Source organism: Typopeltis vanoorti, chromosome 1 (genome assembly GCF_054136105.1).
Source record: "Typopeltis vanoorti isolate ZY-2024b chromosome 1, IOZ_Tvanoo_1.0, whole genome shotgun sequence".
NCBI lineage: Eukaryota > Metazoa > Arthropoda > Arachnida > Uropygi > Thelyphonidae > Typopeltis > Typopeltis vanoorti.
Genome location: NC_143549.1, coordinates 52,032,974 through 52,054,730, shown reverse-complemented (window position 1 = coordinate 52,054,730; position 21,757 = coordinate 52,032,974).

The following is a 21,757-nucleotide window of genomic DNA, read 5'->3' as shown; positions in this document are numbered from 1 at the left end:
ATTATCAATCAAATTATGGAGAGGATCATACTGAAGAAACTCACAGCATACACTGAGATCTTTCATATTATCCCCAAAACACAATATGGTTTTAGAAAAATAAGGGAACAACATCTCTCTTGGAAGACTTTACAGACGTAATTAATTCCGCGTTAGACAAAAACAAAATTGCCATGGTAGTCTTTATAGATCTAACTAAAGCATTCGATATACTTACACATCAAAACTTGTTAGAAAAGCTGAGGCATGTTGGAATACACGGGCCTCTTCACAGGTGGTTTACAAACTACCTCCAAAATAGAAAGAATATCACACGTATCGGATCAAACCGAAGCAGAGTGCTACCAGTAAGCTGTGGAGTACCACACGGAGATGTACTCTCCCCAACTGTATTCGACATTTACACGCATGACATTAATCAGCTACCACTCAAAGGTAAGATATTCCAATTCGCAGACGATACAGCAATAATATCCATCCACAATAACGCAAACATAGCCCAAACAAATATGCAACATAACATAAATCTGATCATAGACTGGCTCACGAAAAACTCCATACACCTAAATTCAGAAAAGACAAATTTGATGATATTCAGAAATCCACTGACGCGACCAGTTGATAACAAATATATAACCATCCAACATCCACTTTCCAACATAAAAAAACACACAGAACAGCAAAACCACTACAATCACTCAGGTTGAAACAATACGATACCTTGGAATTTACTTCGATGCAGATATGAACTGGAATAGCCACATAAACCATCTACAAAACAAACTCCGAACAATAAGTGGCAAACTCTACAGATTAAAAGACATAGTTCCCATACGCCTAAAAACACTAATATACAAAGCACTATGCCAAAATATACTAAGATAGGCTATAACAACGTATGCTTTCTGTGCACCTTACAAATTAAATAGATTAATGTCGCTACAGTACAAAATGATAAAATTGATCTTTTGGGAACAAAGAGAAAATAACGACTTTATATACACTGCAATGTCAGAACACAAAATACTGACAGCAAGACATTTATTGCAACTTTGCTAAAACATTATTTTGATACCAACTACAGGATAGTCAGAAATACATACCGTATAAGAAGACCTCAGACAACTAATTATATCACATATAAATACAATAATCACTACGGAAAGGCCACGCGAAACTTCTACATCCCAGACATAATAAACAAATTACCTTTTGAATACAGAAACCTTACAAACTACAATAGCCTGAAAAGAGCTCTAAGGACATACTATGAACAAGAAACACGCACCCAAAATACCATACAAACTTTATGAAACACAATATATCAGGCTTCCAGTCTAGCGACGCATCAATACATTCCAAGTTATTCTGTGTGTGTGTGTGTGTGTGTGTGTGTGTGTGTGTGTGTGTGTGTGTGTGTGTGTGTGTGTGTGTGTGTGTGTGTGTGTGTGTGTGTGTGTGTGTGTGTGTGTGTCTTACATGCAATAACACCAGATCATACCGACAATTTCAGTTTGATCAGACCTTTGATCATTCATTTGACCTCCCAAACATCAATCTATTTCCAACACAGCAATCAAATCAATAATAATAAAAAAAACTATACCTAACCGGTGTCATCCTCAGATATGCAAGTAGATACATTACATCTCAACCGAGATCAACAACAACAACAAAAAAGAACATTGAAGTGCTGTAGTTACAGCGGTTAAAAACATTAAAAGCAAAAGTTGTAAAATATATATGACTTACTGTTATACTATAAATGCTGTTAAAAATGTAACCTTATCCACATGCAAACTATAAATTACCATCATAGTTACTATTATTAAGGCATTTTAGAATACAAAAAAACGGAAAAATTTGTATGAAATTCACTGTAAAAAAAAAATATATATATATGTAATATGTAAATGTATGTAAATATGTGTATATATGTAAATACTCTATAAGATGATAAATAAAATGTTAATAAAAAAAGAAAAAAACATTACACAGGGAAAAAAAACAAAAGAAAGAAAAAAAAATCTGTACGAATTTCATTGTTACAAAAAAAATAAATAAAATAACTAAACCTGTTGTAAATAGGTAATCTTAATATATGTAATCACAATATTAATCATAATTTATTAATAAAAAAAGATTGAATTTTTTTAAAAGAAAATTATGAATCAAGTATGTATCATATGTAATAAAAAAATATTATTATTATATGTATGTAATTTTTAGAATTTTTAAATTTTGTAATTTCTATAATTTTTTAATGTAATTATTATATGTATGAAGGACATAATAAAGTGTTTAAAAATATTATTATTGTTATTATTATTCATTTATTATTTTTTAGATTTAACCACTCGCATGCACTAAGTGATTTGTCTTGCAAAACATTAAATAAATGAATCAGAAATGTCTGACTAAGTAAAAACTCGTTTAAAGAGTTTCTTTCTAGAGTTTTAATTCTGTGAGTTTCTAATTAGGCTCTGTATGATTCTCTTTCACATGTTTTGAAGAGAGTGATTGGATTTTGCTACTTGTGATAAAAATGTGTTCAATTCGGCTGTTTCTCTCTCTCTCTCTCTGCAAGTTATACTGCTAGTGACGCAGTGCATTTAGGGTTTGGTGTTAATATCACGCAATGTTTGAAAAGCAGGAGAAGTATTATTTGGGGATAAAATGATCAGGGAGACATCCACCTATTATTACTACTATTTCTCGAATTTATATCTCCTCCTCTTTGTTACAAAGTGGTATTTGATCTAGCACACTTTCGGATTACTATGGGGGGAGGAAAAGAACTCTAAATTTCATATTATTCTATTAGAAAGATTCCTAAGACATCATAAGACAGCAGCCAATCAATTCTGTAATGGAGGGAAAATAAAAACGATGAGAAATTTAGATGACTTCCAACTGTTAGAATTTATGAATTAGTTGCTAAAATCGAGAAAAAATGGTACAAGTTTTACTGTTCAGATGACATAAGAAATAGCCACAAAACTGGAGAATATAAACTTCTCCATGACAATGCACCTGCACACTTATTCTAATTTGTGCTTCAAATTTTTGGCTGAACTCAATATATATGATGTGGGAAATTTTTAATGTTATTGGAAAGTAAAGGGAATTATCTTTCTTTCATAAATACAACATTTTGGTTTACATACAGCTTCATTCTCACTATTTTTTCATCAAACCTTGAAGATACAATATGTTTATTCCAAGAAAGATGGGAAGACCAGCTTAATTCAAGCTAGAGAACTTCAATCCCTAGATAGATGTGTATTAAACCAGGTTTCTGGATAAGAGGGTGCTTGTAATAAAGTGAAAGATTCGGTTTCCTCACGATGAATTCGAGGATGCTCCCGAAAGAGTTTGAATCATTAAGTGGCATTCCTTAGGGGGGGGGAAGGAAGAGAAGATCCGTGAGTGGATTGATCTTCGTGTGTCCTAGAGACGTTGTGTGAGAAGTCAGAAGACAGATGAGTGCAATGATAAATGGTGATGGTAGAATAATTCATTACCAGAGTGCTAAATTAGATTTAGCTGTTCGGTGCGGGTTTCCCCTTGCGCTCGTATCAACGATAGCTAGCCGTTTGTTACTCGGGGCTTCATAGTTTCGCTTTAAGAGCACCTCCACCTCTTCAGAAGGTCTCTGTCAAACGAAGACGCGCGCTTAAAGTTGATGAATCCATTCATTACACAAATTAACGTACGCAGATGGGCAGCAGTGATTCCTCGTCCGCTTCATTATGCTAATGAACAAGATATGCACGTGCGTGTGCACACACACACACACACACACATACACACACATGCATACACTTTGCCGTAGGTCGACGCGGCGAAACACTGACAGGAAGTCGTTGTATGTGAAACAGGAAAATGCTCAACTGCTCAACTAGTGACAGATGGATTATATCTAAAGTGATGTCTTAATAAGGCTTAAGCAGGTGCTTTGCCAAGACACTTGTCTTTCTCAGTACGTTCGGCTGTAGGTTTGTGTTTAGTGCTCCGATGGGTAAACTTGCATATTGTAATTATAAATGTACAGAGAGGAAACTAAATTCATATTATGCTTCAGACCTGAATATTATAATATGCCAGAGAACGGAACATTTTTTCTTTCTCTTTTGAATGTCTGCTTCATTTTGGTTTAGAATAAATTAAGGTGTTGCAGCTAAGCCCAGTATATATATTATGTCTGAATTGTAGAGAAGAAAAAAACGGAATTTACGTGAGTAGACGAAATCCTGGCAACCAAGTTAAATATGTAAGCAAAGAAGGGGAAATATTTTATAATAAACAAGGAAAATCTCAAAGGGAGGAAATTGAAATAATTTGATGATATTGCAATACAGAAAACAGAATTATAACTACTTCAATGGAAAATTAAATTATTATTACGTGACACCTCGAAGGGGTCCAAGGGCTCATCGGGGGAGGGTATCTACTCTAGTCTCCGCAAATCGCAACTATCTTCATCATCTGTACAAACGCCATCTACACTACTAATATTTTCACAGACAATCACAAACATCCATGCCCACGGCGGGATTCGAACCCGCAGCCTTTTGGGTAGAGAGTGATTACGTTAACCACTTGGCCAACCAAGCCGGCAGTTTGGAATAGTTTTGTAATATTTCAATAGAAAAATCATAATTATTGCATACGAGTGAAATGAAGAAAGTGAACGTATGTCTTTTATAATAACCCTAGCTTGAGGTTATATTGCAGTTTAATATTAGTATGTTCATCATAGAGGGCGCTATAGTCGAGTAGTAAAAAGAGGGGACATTCTTTCAGTAAAGATGAATATATATATATATATATATATCACATTTGTCTTAAATATTATTATTATTATTATTATTATTATTATTATTATTAAATCTAGTTTCCAAGATAAAAATAAAAGTCTTAATTCCTAGATTACTAGTTTAAATTGAATTCTTAGACACATTTAATTCGTTGTTGCTCACAATTGAGTTTTACATGATAAAAAGTGGATTTGTTTCGATGTCGCAGTTTAGTTTGTACGAGAAATATTGAGTCATTTTATTTATCCGTCCAATGCACAGTGGCTTAATAACAGAGTCTTTATGAGACACGAGAAGCTAATCAACCTTCTAATAGCACCGCAAAACACTTAATTATAGTACTAGGGAATCGTTTCCAACACGCTCGACAGACGTGAGTAGCATATTCTGATTTGAACCAATAATCACCTCGCACTGTGATGTGTATTACAGCGCCACCTATCAGGATGTTGAATAGCTACAGTACCTTGTATTGATCTCGATAAAATAGAAACTGTTTAAAATATCATTTTAAATTATGGCTACAGTATTATTGTATTAGAAATAATTATTTTATCGCTTTAAAAAAGCAACATTAAGGAACCAACATTAATGGTCAATTTAGGTTGGAGAATCCAGCAATTATTGATTTTATAATTGATGGGTATCTTAAAGAAATTAAAGAAATAGAGTAAGCCCGACGCGGGTATTCATTCACCAGTCCATTTTTCTGTTTTTAAAAATGGAAGTGACCTATTGCTAGACGGATCGGCGATTGTAGAAAGATGAGCAACATAACGAAACACATCTTTTTGAATGCTGGGATTGATATAGTTGTGATCCATTTATACTAGGAAAAATTGCAGTTACTCTAATTTCAAGCATTCAGATGTCTTTTTGGTTAAGGATATTGACAGAATTTAGCGCAGGACAAGGCGAAGAGGTCTGTCTTGGCGTATAATAAGATAGGGATGAGTTTTAAGAGTGATATCAAGTAGGTTATCTTTTACGCACTATGACCGTGTTGTATCTTATTGGTTTGCATATCGAGGGGTTTCTAGTATGCATTTACTTGTTTCTGATTAAATATTGCAAACAATGTAGTCCTGTGTTACCCTAAAGATAGTTCTAAATTCGATTCTAGTTGACAATTAAAACTTTTTCTAGATCTTTCTTTAACCAACTGAAGTTGGTCGATCACAGGTATTCAAGTAGGATTTTACTCACGGAAACTCAGGTTTTTAATCCCAAAACTCAATCCCACAACCTCATTGGGCCAGTTATTAGTGACTGGCTAAGTGAGGAGTTTGAACTTCCCGTCGGATTCCAAAAAAAAAAAAAAAAATAGGGTTAAACGGCTTCGCCTAGTTCTTTTAAGGAATAAAAGGGGTTAGCAGATTCATTTAAAATTCACTGCCATAAATGAGTATACTATTTAAGAACTTACTAATGGTCTGCATTCTCAGAATCAAATTATTTTTCTCCAAATATTCAAACAGGTATTTAACTCCAAGAATGATTAAAAAATCAAAATATATTTCAGTTATATTTAATAAAAGTTTTTAATCGTTTTTCTAACAAAAAGAAAACGTATCCTATATGAGATATTTATTAATACTTTTTTTGAATTGTTTCCGCTATGATTATTTTCTGTTCGCTTTTAATCCCCTTCCCCCCCCTCACCATCCCTGCATGAACTATGTGTTATTGCGTTGATCTTGTATGCAGTCCGCGTTACTTTCTTGGGGTATTTACAATCCGATCCTACTTTGCTCTACTTCGTATTTCTTCTTGCGAATGTCCACATTCGTTTCCCGTGGATGTCACGTACTGCTCTCTCGTATCTCATTTCACATCCTCCCGGCATTGTTTTATTTTCATTTACTTGGCCCACCGTTCCTCTTTCGAGTCGAATAGAAGAGCAGAGGGGCAAAGGTCAGTTGATGCATGTCGTTATCTCCGTTCGTCTGTTAAAATGAGAGTCCCAAAGAAGGAAATATTGCTTTTAGATAAGAAAATGCTATTTTCGTATCGGAAGACCTCAAGGCTATGTTTTATCTTGATTTTCTGGATGGAATGTCGAAAGAAGAAGAAGGCGCCGCGTGTGTGGATTTGGTGCAGAGTCAGATAGAAGCAGTGATTGCGTCATTCAGGTGCGCAGATACACACACACACACACACACACACACACACATATATATATATATATACACACAGAAAGACAGAGATAGAGGGTGAGAGAGAGCGCAAGAGAATGAGAGTGAAAGAGAATGAATGAGAGAGCAAGAGAGAGAGAGAGAGAGAGAGAGTGGCTAAGAGAATGAGATATAGCAGAAGAATGAATGAGGGAGAGAGTCAGAGAGAGAGAGTGGCTAAGAGAATGAGATATAGCAGAAGAATGAATGAGGGAGAGAGTCAGAGAGAGAGAGAGAGAGAGAGAGAGAGAATGCCTAATCCAGAAAATTATCATAACAATCTGAATTAGCACATGAATTCCCTCTCTCTCTCAAATGACAGGTTCCTAATTTTGCTAGAGATGTCTTTGGAAAGAGTAAAGGCTTTTATATACCTCTCTCTCTCTCTCTCTCTCTCTCTCTCTCTCTCTCTCTCTCTCTCTCTCTTTCTTTCTGAATAACTGCTCAGTAGTTGACTATAGCCTAATTCGCATTCAGTACCCAATGCAAGTCCTCAGGTGCATATGAATTAGTCTCTGCCACCTGGACCGTGTGATAGCATGCAGTAATAGCTAATGAAGCCGCTATGACAAATGTCTATGGGATTTTAGGTGTACACTGTACACGAAGTTTAGAATTAAGCCACGTTGAGTCTCTATGCAAATGAAGCCACTACATTTCGTTCTCTTTTTTTGTTTTTGTTTAATTTCCTCTAGTTTCGTAGAGGAAGGCTCTGTGGAGTTTGAACGGGATCTTAAATTAATTTAAAGGTCGATTGAAAGCGGTTCTAGTAATGATATAAGAAAGGTATATGTCGAGTAAGAGAGTGTACCTTTGGCGACCTTTGGGAATGGTACATGTGTGAAAGGTTAATATTCCGGGTTTCTTTAAAATAGTCTCGTCGTGTAGTTGGAGCATGATGTAGGGGAGAGTGAGATGTGGAGTAATGTGTCCTCCCACCATGAGTTCATATGACACAAGGAATCTTGAAGGTGTCACGAGTCGCTGTACAGTACATGCATGTGTTTTTTTCCCTTCCAATAGTAACCCTACCCGGAGGTAATTTATTCCTATATGCTCCATTGCATACAATGTATATATTACATGCAGCTTACAAGTACTGATTAACAATTATATTAATTTTTGTATCAATATTCATGTTTACATACATCTTTTTATATCTATATGTACATTATGTATTGATGATTTTAGTAAATAAAAAGAAATACAAAACTTAAATTTTGCAACATATTTTGAATATTAAAAGGTATTTAAATCACTGCAATTACGAGTATACTATTTGCATATTTATTATTCTTTTTGTTCCAATAAAAGAGACAAGATGTACGGTAGATTTTCATGTCCATATTTAACCCTATAAGAAGTTATTTTGCTTTCCAAAAAATGTTTTTTGAAAGAAAATAAAAGCGTTGAATGGCCTTAATTCTCTAACTCTCTCCTCTTTGGAGCTCTGTATTGTCCTCTTTTATTTAGACGCGATCAGCCACACTTTTTTTTTTTTTTTGTAACTTTATGTACTGAATGAGAAGGAATGTCACTAACTGTTTCATCGCAAAAAAATGTCGCCATCTCTTTTTATTTCTTGGCGATTTAAGGGATCAGATATCTTCTCTATTTGCAGTGGTAGAAAGAATTACAGGGTTTTTTTCTTTATATATATATATTTTTTAGCAATCGCGCTTTTTCCACAGTGAGGCTGTTTACTTGCGCGTTCTTGATTAAATCGATGAAAATGGGAGAGAAAAAATTGTCTGCAGTTGCCAGTCGATCTACTTCCAGCAAACCCTGGTTTAAGTGAATTACTCATTTACATAGCCAAATCTTCTACAGAGAACTGCATGCGAAATTATAGTTTTATACTAACTAGCAAAATGGAATTACTGCAAGAGTTCGGTACAATTAATATAATTGCGTTTATCCCACTCCAAATCCATCTGAAATTGAGAGTTTTAAAGATGAATATTTGTAAGTAACTACAATCCATTGAAATCTTTTATGTATTAAGTTACGCCTGGGAAAGGACTGCACTGCCCTCTATGATTGCTAGAAACAAATTAGCATTTGATGCATTGATATCCAATTAGATTGCATTACTGAAAATTTATTTAAAAAAAAATTGAATGAATGACTTCATCAACGAGCGATGGGAGAACGAAACTTAATTTATTGATTTATTTTTTATTTATTTATTTTTCTTGACAATATTTTATCAATGTGAAATGTAAGTGGTTCATTAGCCATTTCAGTTTTAAGCCTTCATAATTTTCTTTTTCTTTTTTTTTTTAAATTTAGAATCATAATTTTTATAACTAAATCCTTTAAGATCTTTTATTCCCAAAGCGGAGTTCCTTCATACCTAGATAACTTTTTTTTTAAGTTTTAAAGCTAAATATATATATATTACAACACACTTTTTATATAGTTATTGTAAATGTATTTTTTTTTTTACTTTGTAACTATTCCAAATTATCCCAGAGTAGCTAGTTCATTAGAGCTACCGATCTTTTATGTGTTGAGCTTCTTTGAGTCTTCAAAAGAGCTTAATTCTCCAAAACGAATGACGAGACCATGGCTTCGTGTGATTTGTTTTTTGCCATTTCTTTAAATTACATGAAATAATCGAAATTGGAATTTATAACTACATACAGTCGTCCTCTAATTTTGTCATGTTAAATTTTTATTGATTCAATTTTTACATCTTAAATACAGCTGTTTGCTTTTGTCGGATAGGTTTAGTATCCTCAATGGTCGTTTGCTGAATATCCCATTTGGGTCAACATCAAATGCACGGGAGGGTTTCAGATACGCTTTCTTCGAAATACTCCGCACTCATTTGATGAACTAGAGCACGCCTGCTTGGAATTTACATTAAACAGGCATCAGACAACGATCTTCATCTGTCTGATGTTTGGTTGATGTTTTTTTTTTTAAGCATTATATGCAGCAATTCTACAGGAGAAAATAGTTCGATTAAGTTTATCTTCAATGTGATTTTTCATGCTGTAAATGCTTCTTGAATAATAAAATATAATAGTGCACTGCACTTATAGGGTCTTATGATCCACGACCTGTCAAGTGTCCTTGATTTCGAACCGTAATTTCAGGATAAGGTAGTTAGTCTTATGCCTATAAATATTCTTTTGTCTGGAAATTGCATGTGTTCTCCAAGCCGCTTTGTTCGTCAGGTTTTCGGGAGAAGAAAATAAAACAACAAAATCTCGTATTTCCGGGAGGAAATCCCCTCCACATCCGTGTGAGACAGACTCTCGCCTTTAATTGAAAAACCTTGATAAGGATCATTCGCGTGCTAGACGGAATTCGTACTCAGGACTTTCCAACGAATGTATATAGTCGATCCTGAGGCTTTTATGAAGTCTCTCAGCTCCTGAAGTTCTTTTCACTCATATTCTTCGTTCTTTCTGCATACTGGATCTTTGGTAGCCTCTTTTTACGTATTACAGCCATTGGTATCAAAATATCCCTTTCAGTGGAGTATCTATCATTTTTTAGTGGAGTATCTCTCATTTTTCGACATTCTTTTATGATGTTCTTCTTTACCGGTGGTTTTCGACATTTTCTTACTTTATCTTTCCAGTATATCATTATTACCTTAGTCATCTTATTTCTCCCTCTTCTTGATGTGATTAAGTTTATACCTTTTTTATTTCCATTTATAAATTTCTAAAAAAAAATAAAATAAAAATTAATAAAATATTCAATTTTTAGTCTTTACTCATTTAGCCCTAATTCTTTGTAAATCGGTAGGCAGTCGGTAACTATCCTTTGTTTTTGTTGGTAGTTGAATTCACTTCTATCAAACGATTTGCATATTTCTAGATGACAAAAATGCAGCAATCAATTTTATTTACTTACTTGTTTATTTTATTTATTTATTTGATTTCGATATCTCGTGTTGTTTTTGGTGTACGAGAGACAATGTAAAATTGACTAATAACCTTTATTATTTGCCATTCCTACTATTTCAAGCAGGCTAAATCATGCATTTGTGCAGTTGTAATTTCAATTTACAGACCCAGAAATCAGGAAGAAGTCTGGACTCAAAGATGTAACAAAAGCAACCTACAACAACAAAAGTAGATAAGCAGGACGTATCGCAGAATGAGAGATAACAGATAGACAGTCAGAGTAACAAATTGATATCCGAGAGATACCAAAAGGAAACCTGGAAGACCAGCCTTAAGGTGGGAAGACCCAATAATTAAGAAAGTTCAAAGAAAATGGAGAAGAAAGGCCCAAGACAGGAATAGCTGGGCTCTTTACGACCTGCAGTAATGGAGAAATCCTGACTGAAATCACAGGTCCATCAAGGTAATTTCAATTTCTTTTTGTTTAATCTTTTCGTCTTTTCGAATTCACGGAAATTCTTTTCACGACGGAAGATATTCATCCAGACTTCCTCTCTGCAAGGACCACATGGGAAATATATATTTCCCATGTCTGAAACATCTGCGAACCAGATGCGGTAATCTTCTCCACTTCAACGGGAAACCTGTAATCAAGTTACATTCCATAACTCATATGACATTATCGTCACATTTTCTTCAATTTCTTGAAAAATAAATTTGTGTCTCGGTGTAGCGGGAGGTTTCTGATGAACCAGACAGTGGCATTCTTAGGTTTGTTCTGGGTCGTTTGCAGTCTTTGGATGTTTCTTTTAGTCGTGCGTTCTGAGTTATTTTGCACACTTGGATGTAGATTTTTCTTATGAAGTTTAAGTCCACTTGGGAATAATTGGGGCTGCATTATTTTTTCAAGCTATTTGCAAATGCTTCCGCTTTTTCTTCATCTTTATAGGCTATTCCATATTCACCTTGGATTGGAGGGAGTGTGCTGTGCATTGAGATGGTGCCTCCTTTACTTGCTAGGATCTGTCCGTGCGGTAAGTGATATAGTTGTTGATTTTTGGTTTGTCGCTTGGATGCAGATATGGTTCGTTGATGAGGATAATATGGCTTGGGTCTCTGCAGCAAATTCCTGTAGTTCTAGGGTCTTTTTTGTCAGTCCATTCGAGTTCCAGCTGACAATCTGTAGTCAGGTGGGTTTCTTATTGTGTTTATCCATTGAGGATTGTTAAGCATAGTAACTGAGTGTGTCTAAGGATGATGTCCTTGGCTTCTTGTGTGAGGTTGGTTTGTCGGAGTTCTGAAAGAATTTTCCGATGCAGCTCGTCAAATTTGACAGTCAGGTTTACTGGAATTATGGGGGTAGGTTGATCGTGGTGTGAGGTATTGGGAGTAGGTTCGTCTTGGCATAGATTTTCTGCTTGTTGTGGAGATCGTAGCTTGTAAGGTGGTTCTATGTTCTTGTGGAGGTTTACTGATCTAGATTTGAGTCTTTTGGTTCCGTACAGCCTCTGTAGTTTGCGAGGTATGGCCTCCCCGCAGTTAGCACACTTTGATGGTTGTGTGCGTGGTTTCGGGCATTCAGTCGTTGCATGTTCGCCACCACATTTAGTGCATCGGTATTCTGCTTTACAACAGCGTTGTACGTGACTAAACCTTTGGCAGCGATGATATCGTGTCGTTTTTGACTTGTGTTTCAATGATTCAGTCTTTATGATTAAATTGCAGATAGTTTGGAGATCGTTGATGTGCTTCTTGTCCTTACTGATTTCTACCAGAATTATGGGTATGGTGTTTTGTTGTCTCTATGCATGCGGCTGACCATGGCTGATCTGAAACTTTTGTTTTGGAGGTCTGATGTGGCTTCTTCTGTCGATATTGTTTCGGTTACCCATCTGAGCACTACTTTGAGGTTCTTCTCGCTGTTGAGTGAGAATGAGTGTGTGTGGTAGGGTATGTTGCTGTTATATCAAGGAATTTAGTTTGCTGTAATCGGTGGAGGTTTTTGGTTGTCTGCGAATTCCTTCTTCAGTGTTGGTAGCTTTCGTAAACGTGATTTCTAATATTCTGAGCAGTAGCAGCTCATCGCTTGAAATCGTGGTTGTGTTGCAACTTTCGAAATATACATACACACTGTACTACAGCGTATACGTGTTTGGATAAAATATCAAAATATGGTAAAAATTAAAAAAAAAAAACAACAAGAAAAAATATTATTTATTATCGATAAAATTATACAGTTTGGTATAATTCAAAATTATTTTAAAAAAAAATCCATTCCTTTAATTGTAATTAAAGGAATGGATTTACAATTTTTGGACATTACTATTAAATCCTTTAATTGTAATGCCCAAATTTTTAAAGAGACGGAGTAAACACGATAAGTACTATGAACACTCTATTACTGTCGCAAATTTCATATAAACAACAGTGGAACTGCGCGACGGACAGTGCCACATTATGCTAATAGCTCGCATCTCACTCTGACGTGCATATGCTTGAGTGCGTAGCAATATAACACTGTGGTAAACACAGTGCTGATAGCGTAGTTCGCCCTCCTAAGTGCTACAAGATGGATTTTTATTATTTTTTATACAAAATAAGAGAATTTTATGGGATTGTTGATAAAATTAAATATTACAAGTAAATATAAATAAATTAATAAATATATTTATATATCGAGAAAAATTGGGGTTGCTGCAGTTCCGTAGTGCCTATGCACGAGCCTCCCCTGCTTGGTTTTAATCCTTTTCCCAAGTAAGCAAAACAAAGTTTTTCGTGTGAATTATATTCACGTCTGAGTTACTTGTATATAGGCTTATGACTTCATATCACTTGCCTTAGTATGTATCTCCTATAATACAAAGCACATCCCCTTTATAGGCATGGATAATAGGAAGTGCAATCACCCAGACGGTTTAGACCTTTATTGAGATCTCTTCAGCTGGATTATACACGCCTAAAAAGGGGGGTGTGCTTTGCATTATGGGATAGATAGTTACGCAAGTAATATGAAGTCATTAGTCATTATAGAAGTATCTCAGACGTGAATATATTTCACGGGGAAAACTTTGTTTTCCGCGTGAAATATATTACTAAATATATAAAACTTCTTGGTATCTTTAAAGTATATTTACTTTGTTAAAAGATTTTTTCTACAACTTCCTCTCATCCAGATATTTTTAATTAAGATGTTCTTACACCTTATGACTATTTGTATACGAGATATAAATTATTTCTGCATTACTTCAACCTACTGATGAAATGTTGGAATCAATCGACCGTGAGATGCGGTCGATTGGTTCATTAATGCCCTTGGGGGTGATGGATAGCAACGCAAAGCTGTACCAATGAAGTTTAACTGAGGTTCGGCTGTTGCTGCTACCCCTTTGGGCGAGGAGTTTTTGAGTCCGCTCTCTTAAGGTGTTTACCTTAAGGGAGCACTTTGAGTCTCCGGGGAAGGTGTTCTCCGGCACGGCCCGCTGAGGGGCTTTGTCGGTGAATTATTTTCCTCGGAATTTGAGCGGTTCTGCTCGGTAATCGAGTTTCACTGAGTAGAACCAACGCTGAGATTTGGACGGTCTTTCGCCCACGAATGAGTGGCCTAGAGATTGTCCGATATTTTTGAGATTGAATCTTTACTTACATAGTCGATTGTTTCATTAATGCCCTTGGGGGTGATGGATAGCAATGCAAAGCTGTACCAATGAAGTTTAACTGAGGTTCGGCTGTTGCTGTTACCCACTTGGGCGATGAGTTTTTGAGTTCGCTCTCTTAAGGTTTTTGCCTCAAGGGAGCACTTTGAGTCTCCGGGGAAGGTGTTCTCCGGCACGGCCCGCTGAGGGGCTTTGTCGGTGAATTATTTTCCTCGGAATTTGAGCGGTTCTGCTCGGTAATCGAGTTTCACTGAGTAGAACCAACGCTGAGATTTGGACGGTCTTTCGCCCACGAATGAGTGGCCTAGAGATCGTCCGATATTTTTGAGATTGAACCTTTACTTACATAGTCGATTGGTTCATTAATGCCCTTGGGGGTGATGGATAGCAACGCAAAGCTGTACCAATGAAGTTTAACTGAGGTTCGGCTGTTGCTCTTATCCCCTTGGGCGACGAGTTTTTGAGTTCGCTCTCTTAGGGTTTTTGCCTTAAGGGAGCACTTTGAGTCTCCGGGGAAGGTGTTCTCCGGCACGGCCTGCTGAGGGGCTTTGTCGGTGAATTATTTTCCTCGGAATTTGAGCGGTTCTGCTCGGTAATCGAGTTTCACTGAGTAGAACCAACGCTGAGATTTGGACGGTCTTTCGCCCACGAATGAGTGGCCTAGAGATCGTCCGATATTTTTGAGATCGAACCTTTACTTACATAGTCGGTGATTGATTTTATATGAGATGCCCATACATATAGGGTAACGGATGGCAATGCTGAACCAATGAAGTTTAACTGAGGTTCGGCTGTTGCTGCTACCCCTTTGGGCGAGGAGTTTTTGAGTCCGCTCTCTTAAGGTGTTTACCTTAAGGGAGCACTTTGAGTCTCCGGGGAAAGTGTTCTCCGGCACGGCCCGCTGAGGGGCTTTGTCGGTGAATTATTTTCCTCGGAATATGAGCGGTTCTGCTCAGTGGTCGGGGAGCCCGTCACTGAGTAGAACCAACGCTGAGATTTGGACGGTCTTTCTTCCACGAATGAGTGGCCTAGAGATCGTCCGATATTTTTGAGATTGAACCTTTACTTACATAGTCGATTGATTGATTCCATTCAATCCAATACCCTTGGAGGGTAATGGATGGCAATGCTGTAGCCAATGAAGTTCTAACTGAGGGTCAGCTATTGCTGTTACCCTCCTGCCATGATCAGAGCTTTAATAGCTCAATAACACATTATATCTCTATACACTGTCCTCTACAGATAACGGGGAAGATGAAAAGCATTCTTGCTTCGCCCCTTTAAGCCAGTCCTTATGAGGACCTACTGACACCTCAATAAAGGTGTTTGTCCATTTTCGTACTAGATCTAGTACTTTTTATAAATTTTTAGTGTTCTAGTACAAACAGTTCTAGTACTTTCTTCCTCCCAAATAATAATTAAAATAACAATATGAGAGTAATTAAACTCATACATATATATATGAGTTTAATTACTGAAATAGAGAGCCAAAAGGCTTCACTTCAGCGAAGCAAAATTATTCGAATTAAGTGGATATTGAATCCAACATTATTTCAAAGCCAAATAGAGAAACTAGAAGAGTGTCAGAGAAACTGCAAGCGTTTCATGCCGAATATAGATGGAAACTATAAAAGATTCGGTGGATCCAAGCGTAAGCAAACCTTTCATGAGAGGGGCAACTCGTAGTAAAGGTGGGATAAGCTCTGATCATTATTCTTAGTATTTTCCCATAATGTAAAACATATCTCCTAGGAGATATATGGTGTTATAAATTATGGGGGGTCACTACCCAGACCAATTTCGACCTTTTTTGAGGAGTTGTATTTAAGTAAAGACCTCTCTAAAAATTAAGGCGATACCTACTTTGCTCTACCCAATGGAAGGCTCACCCCACCACCAGACAGAACCATAATCTCAGCGGTAGCCTCACTCAGAGACAGGCAAAAACTATTCCAAGCAGAGCCTCTCATACTTCAAGGAAAACGAACTCACATCAGTGAGTAGGCCGACCAAAATTGTAAATACTCAGGATCAACGCTCAACATTACTGGCATAAAGGGTGAAGCAAATGCTTTTCATACTCCCAGATGTCTGGTAAGGAAACGGTGAGTGGAAAAATTTATGAGCCAGTTGCTCGTCCTGAGCCGGCTTGAGGATAAATACTCAGTCCTTATCATTATAAGGACTGTCTTAAAAGGGCGAAGCAAGAATGCTTTTCATCTTCCCCGTTATCTGTAGAGGGCAGTGTAGGGATAAGGTGTTATTGAGCTATTAAAGCTCTGATCATGGCAGTAGGGTAACAGCAATAGCCGAGCCTCGGTCAGAACTTCATTGGCTACAGCATTGCCATCCAAGGGCTGTTGTACTCCCGTTCCAAATCTTCGATAAATACTCATCTTATATCCTTATAAGGACTGGCTTAAAGGGGCGAAGAAAGAATGTTTTTCATCTTCTCCTTTAAAGCTCTGATCATGGCAAGAGGGTAACAGCAATAGCCAAGCCTCAGTTAGGACTTCATTGGCTACAGCATTGCCATCCATTACCCTCCAAGGGTATTAATCACCGCATCTCACGGTCAATCTAGAGCAAAAAGGCTTCACTTCGGCGATGCAAAATTATTCAGATTCAGTGAATATTGAATCCAACATTATTTTAAAGCCGAATAGAGAAACTACAAGAGTATCAGAAAAACTGCAACTTTACTAGAAGTTGCCCCTGCCATGAAAGGTTTGCTTATGCTTGGATCCACCGAAAACATTTATAGTTTCTATCTATATTCGGCATGAAACTCTTGCAGTTTCTCTGAAACTTTTCTGGTTTCTCTATTTGGCTTTGAAATAATGTTGAATTCAATATCCACTTAATTTGAATAATACGAGTTTAATATTTTTTCTCTTCTCCAACCTCCCCCATATGTCACATTCAACGACACAAGCATAATTTCTCTTTTCTTTTTTTCTCCCCTTCTCGCTGTTCTTGAATTTTTTCGATTAATCCCAAATCCATATTGTAAACTGTTTACTAAACGTAAATTTAATATAAAGCTATAAAAAACAATGAAAGGTATATTAAGATTTATAAATATGAATTAATAATATTTTCGTTAACAATCTATTGTTTTAAATAAAAAAAAAAAATAAACCACCTTTTTTATTTCTACAGAATTTACCTTAATATTTTCTACAGAATACAACCAATCGTTGAATCGTTGAAAGCATGGAGGTTTTTGTCGTTTCCGTTGTATGTTCGTTTTATTTCGACGTGTTGTGAATACAGGAGAACATTTCAAGAATCTATGGTCTAAAGTTATTTGGTTTCAATCCATAAATTTGTGAGGCAATATCGTAAACAACAGAGGGGTATAGAAGATAAGCCGTAATTTCGGGAGAAGCAAGGATTGTTGGGACTGTTTCGAAAAATATATTTCTCGCTAAAACTAGGTCAGCTATTCTTTTCAAAGCATAGTGGTGTACTAGAAACATACCGCTCTGCTGTCATATCCGCGCGCGTGTGTGTGTGTGTGTGTGTGTTGTTTGAATGCTTAAGGAAATGCCAAGTGCATATTTTTGGAAATGAAAGAAAGACAATCGAGGTATAAAACTGTTCCACATAGACGATATTCTAGCAAGACGGAGTCGGTCTTTCTGTTATGTTTGTCATCCGGAATATTGAAGATATTTCCTTTAACATAAAGGTAGAAATGAAGAAAGTGTAACTTTCAAAACTAAAGGATTAATATCACCTATTCTATAGTTTGTAGGATAATCATTTGAAGAGCAATCAATAAATAAAGTAATCATGTCATGTTTCCATTTTGAATTCTTCCCCCCCCCTTTCAAGAAGGCGATTGTAACATTTGGACAGTTTCGTCATCTCCTATGTCACGTAGTCTGTTTACTTCATATATTCTCAATTGCTTGAAAAACTGTAGCATATTAGGAACCGTCTTCTTCCAATTTTATTGAAAATTTCCCTCTCTTCATGGTAGAATCCCCTCTTCTGCAATTAGAGATGTTGAGTTTCAATATGCGATTGATGTTAAAACTCAACATATTCGGTTTTTCGTAAGTCCTTCTGCTGGATTCTGGGAAGTTTACCATTTATTACTAGACTATTTACTTACACTAGTAGAAAACTATATGATGGCTTTACCATGTGGTTTAGAAATGACGATTTACATTTTTGTATTCAGAAATAAACAGAAGGTTTATTATTTTCCATTTATGCTACCACTTGTACTTTGAAAGAGAATAGTCTTCGAACATTCTTGCAAACATTTCAGACTTATATTAACTCCATATTACTTCTTATCAATATCGTTTAGATTCAGGTACAATTAAGACTTCCTACTAAGCTAAACTGCTTCACGGCCACTAAGGGAGCTCACAAAATGGAACTGTTTCATTCTGTGAACTGTCCAGAATCAATATATATTATACAATAATCACATAATAACTGTAAATGAATTCCTAAGAAATTATGGTACACATATTGGCCACTAAATTAAAAAAGTTTACTTAATACCTTGTTGGATCTACTTTAGCGACTGCCAATATCAATTCTCTTCAATTCCCTGCACATTAAATGCTTTGGTCAACTGCTGCATACAGGAAGTTCTGTTTGTCCGTACAAGCCTTCTCAGAAGACAATGATCTCATTCCTGACTATATTAGGACCACCGTTACGCCTCTCAGACATGCAATGTAGGTTATTTTTCCACTGATTAAACACCAGATAAAAATATTACCTTCTGTGAAAACCAGTCAACTCTGCTGTTTTCAAAATCCTGGCTCCAGCCAGACAGGCACTCACAATAAGCTCTTTATCGAAATCTGAAAGATCCTTTTATTTTTCTCATTGGGATCAATACCGTTAACGATTACTGACATTCTTAAATAGTTGCCTAAAATACGTGGTGACGCACATGACCAAGTATTTTGTATATACGCTGCGTGAGTGATCTTTATACATCTGAACAAAGATTTTTTATATTCATTGGCCAGTATGTGTAGTTTTGGGGCGATTATAACGTACCCAATTTCAACCAACAGACTGGGGGATCCGAATCCCGCTATGGATACGGTTGTGTGCTTTTCTTTAGGTGAGAGACGAATTACATCGTTTGATGTGAGGTTTGAAAATTTCTAGGTTTGGTTTATACAGCAAGATGGGTTTTCGGATTATGTAAAAAACATAAAATAAAAATAAAAATAAATCCTTATCCAGTAGCAATATACTATAGGTTTACTACCTTTTCTGGGTGTAAGACAAATAAATAAATAAATAGTGTTCGTGGCGAAGTTCTACTCTCGATAAGAAGAAAAAAAAGAGGTTTTAAACACCAAAATCTCCATATTCAGGTACTATTATAATTCTTTGAAATTATTTATTTATTTATTATTACGTGACACCTCCAGGGAGTTCAAAGACTCATCGCGGGAGGGCACACTACTCTACAACCTCTCTGTCTCCAGATACTCAATCCACCAACTACAACGAACAACAACTACATCAACGTCATCTACCGCCAATCACAATATGCCGTGCTCGGAGAGAGAGAGAGAGAGAGAGAGAGAGAGAGAGAGAGAGAGAGAGATTGAGCTGGCTGAAGGAGTCTCAAAGTCTCAAAACGAACATAAATAGGTCGAAGTTACCTCATTATAACTCAGCTGGAAAAACTGAGTTTTTAATGAGTTCTGAGATTCTGAGTTCTGAGATTTTCAACATTCTGAAGGGTAGGAAAAGTTTGATAAATAATAAATGAAGGACCTTTCTCGAAACCAAGCCAAGGTTGGCCAACTAAAACAAAAGTTTTACTTGTCCCCGAACTGGTTCATCAGAGTGCCAACATAGGAAGCGGTAAAATTCATATAATTATTGAAAATACGCTTCAAACACTGTCTTCTACCATTCTTGAGGTATTTGCATTTCTAGACAGGTGATCTTGCAGATCGATTGAATCAAGAAGAAGCTGTAGCATTCCGAGCGATGTTGGAGTGAATGCTTTATTTGAAATAATTCCATATTTTTCAGTACGTTCATGTTTCAATGGCTACAAAGACCATCTGCTGGATTTCATCGACGTAGGCTGATTATAAAATGATAATACAACGCAGAGTGAAGAGGCTTAAACAGGTTTATTTGCTTGTGTTTTCAAGGCACGGTTGTAACAAAGTCTCTTTACCTGGTTACAGATTTTTGCGAGGAGGCGATTCGGCTCGTTATCTGAGTTCGATAGAGCCCAACGAAGACGAACACACTGTCACCGAGTTAAAATTTCTGATCGACTTGATAAACAATCTCTTTATGGGAGCATCACGTGCGTTCCATTGTGTACACCAAACTGAACGCAACGACTGTGCTTTGTTGTGTTCCGTCGAAATTTCCGGCTGGGGTGTGCACGTGTTTCTAAAACGACATTAAGAGATAGGCGTAACGATAAAAGGCAAAAATGTTGATTGTTACTAGGCACCGAGACAGCCTCTCTGCATATATTTGAATTAATTCACAACGCTGTGCACCGTTTATGGATCATCGCATTTGGATCAGATGAAAGTGTCAGCCCTGCTGTCTACACATGAATAGCAAATGCAGCGAGCTTACCTCAACTTCATTCTACGAATTAAAATAATTGATTGAGTGCTACATGCTTCATTTACATATAAGCTACATGCTTTTATCAATGGCACAATAACTCAAAAAAGGTTCTGAGTTATTGTGCCAGTGAAATAATAATTGAAATTACTCGGTCATAATTCAAATTTCGAGTGTTTCTTGTATGGGTTTGAAATATTTAACTATGAAATGTAAAAGAATTTTCATTTACGACATATTTTGAGTTATGAAATCATCGAATATATAAATCAAATAATACACGTAATTCAAATTTTTATATTATTTCCATTGAAGCGATAATTTAGAAATTGAATATTTTCATAAATTAATTAATATTTATTTGGGTACTTTATTTCATATTTCAAACGATTCATAATTCAAAATTCTAATACTAATTCAAATTCTAATTCAAAATTCTAATACTAATTCAAATTCTAATTCAAAATTCTAATAATATATATAGTATATATAATATATATAATATATAATTCTAATAATATATATATATATATGTTAAAAATACCAAGCAATTTTAAACCTGGTTTTACTCCATTTTCCAAGTAAGCAAACAGACAAACAAGTCAAGTTTGCGCATGCAAGTGATGCAAGTGTAGCTGATCCTACAGGTA